The sequence below is a fragment of the Penaeus monodon genome, chromosome 18, assembly GCF_015228065.2.
Source record: "Penaeus monodon isolate SGIC_2016 chromosome 18, NSTDA_Pmon_1, whole genome shotgun sequence".
In the NCBI taxonomy this organism is placed as follows: Eukaryota; Metazoa; Arthropoda; class Malacostraca; order Decapoda; family Penaeidae; genus Penaeus; species Penaeus monodon.
Window position 1 is genome coordinate 30110904 of NC_051403.1, and position 2500 is coordinate 30113403.

At 42.1% G+C, this 2500-nt stretch overlaps 1 protein-coding gene across 3 annotated transcripts in view; it reads right to left on the reverse strand.

Moving 5' to 3' along the window:
- The window catches only part of LOC119584420 (axin-1-like), a 57000-nt gene that overhangs the window by 38778 nt on the left and 15722 nt on the right, over window positions 1-2500 (reverse strand). For all 3 annotated transcript variants that reach the window (XM_037933009.1, XM_037933011.1, XM_037933010.1), the window contains exon 3: window positions 1757-2005. The gene's annotated coding sequence lies outside the window, so the exon portion shown is untranslated. The remainder of the gene's footprint in view (window positions 1-1756; window positions 2006-2500) is intronic.

Sequence of the window (2500 nt, forward strand, 5' to 3'; positions counted from 1 at the left end):
ATGTTCTCAAGTTCATAAACTTCATGCCTCAAGGGGGGAGGGGGGAAATAATAATAATAAATAAAAGGAAAAAATAAATTAAGAAAGAAAAAAATAAAAAATAAAAAAATAAAAAAATTAATAAAAACTTTGAACACAATTAAATACCACATATAATCAAAGCCTCTAGTCATCTTGACACTGTGAAAGAAAACATCGGCGTAATTGTAAATGCTAACAAAACCCAACAAGGGCGGACTGCTCGACCCACGCTCTCAAACTCTCCTCCACATCTGTGAGTCATCGTTCATTACTTTTTTTTTTTTTTTTTTTTTTTTTAAGGATCAACAATGTCCTTTAAGCTGAGTGAAATGTAATAAGATTTTGAAAATTTCCCATTATAAAACTCCTAAAGAGGAGTAAAAAGGAGTGTGGGGTGGGGTGGGGGGGTGAAGACTGAAGAAAGACCAAAAGATAGAGAGAAAAATAAAACAAAAAATGTACATGAATATCCTAAATTGTTAATAAATAATAGGATGGAAGGAAAGTATGAAAACATGGTGGAGAAATTAATGGAATAAGGAAGGAAGAAAAAGAATGTGAAAACAGTTTAGCAAACAAGGGGTCTCCTGCCTACTACCAAAACAATTATGTACAAGAAGAGCATACAATGTGGACAATGCTGCACCTGTACCAAATACCTGGCTGCCATCCCAAACCTACTAGCCCTGTCTGTCTCCTGCCACAGAGTCCTCCCGAGCAGCCCAAACAAAGGCCTAGGCTGCCTAATGGAGATAGGCAATAAGGTTCATCTTAAAAAAAGAGAGATCAAGGAACTCTCACTCCCTTCTCCTGCCAACAGTAGCCATGCCCCATGCCCAGCCACAAGGAAAAGTGCCCTAATATGTAAACATTGTGTGAGGGGTATCTCCTGCCTACCTGTTATTACCCATGACAATGGGCATCATCTTTAACCTACCTGCTTGTCTATTTGCCCCCTCCTCTACCATACCCCTAAACCAAATCCTGAGTCCCCCCCCCCCTCTCTCTCTCTCTCTCTCTCTCTCTCTCTCTCTCTCTCTCTCTCTCTCTCTCTCTCTCTCTCTCTCTCTCTCTCATTTCATTCCAAACCTTCCATTCTTCTGGCTTTTCCTTCATTTAGTCCACCCAGTTCCCCCTTTTCATCCCTCCTCCTCCCCACCTCAGCTCTTCTCCTCCTTCATCCGGCTCTTCCTCTCCCCCTATTCTCCTCCTTCCTACCCTCCCTCCCTCCCTCCCTCCCTCCATCACAAATATTCCCCCAACATCCTTCCTCCACCTCTCCACCCCCCATCCTCTTTCATTTTCCCTCGTGTGATGACACAGCTTTGTAGAGTCGCCAGAGAAAAGAGAGAGGACGAAGAAATGCTGGTACAAGGGAGGCTACATCAGAAAAGTGATGGAAAAAAAAATAGAGAGAGAGAGAGAGAGAGAGAGAGAGAGAGAGAGAGAGAGAGAGAGAGAGAGAGAGAGGGGGGGGGGTGGGGGGAGGATTTTTCATTATGGAATTTCCAAATCCATTTCTAACTCCTCTTTACTGGCATTTCATATCTTTTCCTTAACTTTTTTTTTTTTTTTTTTTTATTACAGAAAAATAGAGTGATGATGCTAGTGGTTTGAGAGTAATACCATAATTAAAAAGTTGTTGAAAGATAACAAGTTTTGTAAAGAGTTTCAAAGGCTAAATTAAAAGGAACAAATAATTTGGTTGCCAAAAAGGATAAGAAAAATCACTCACAATATTCTCTAGGATGTAGTCTGGTTGACCAATCAGAGCGAACATGTGTCGTTGGCGGGTCTAGCTCGGGTAATATCCATTGTTCCGCGCACAGACACAATGAGAGGGACCAGCTGACCCACACCCCCTTACAGGCCTGCTGCAGCCGTGTCGCACGCACGCGCTCGATGCCTCACAGATGCCGTCTCGTTGCGGATGCCAAACAACCCATGAACTACTGTGCTTCTGCTCTTCTTTCTCCCTATCCACCTGAAAGGAAAATGAAGCTTTAGTTCCACATTTCTTCCTCCCTCACTGAAAGACATAGAAAACAAGCAAAAAACTCAAAGAAGCAGGGATGAAGAAGTACAGAGAGAAGGAACAAAAATATCCACAAATTAATATTAAAAATCTGACATCCAGTCAGCCCACCCGAGCTCCCATACGTCAGCGGTGGCTATAAGGTTAAAAATCCCTTGCAAGCCAGCCAGTTGTGGGGCTTACAGCACAGCAGGGTGATATGGCAACCCCGCTGGGAGTGAGTTTTGCCGCAGTATTCACAATCTCCCTTTTTGGCCTTCCACTACAAAACTCCTCGACTCAAAAACACCATTATGGGCAAAGAAATGGTTTCTGCCTCTTACTGAAAGCCTCGCACAAAAAACCCATTATCGCCAACACAGAATAAATGCATAACGCAATTTCGTAAAAATGAGAGAAAAATCATCACAATGCAAAACAATGAAAAAAAAAAAATAAAATAAT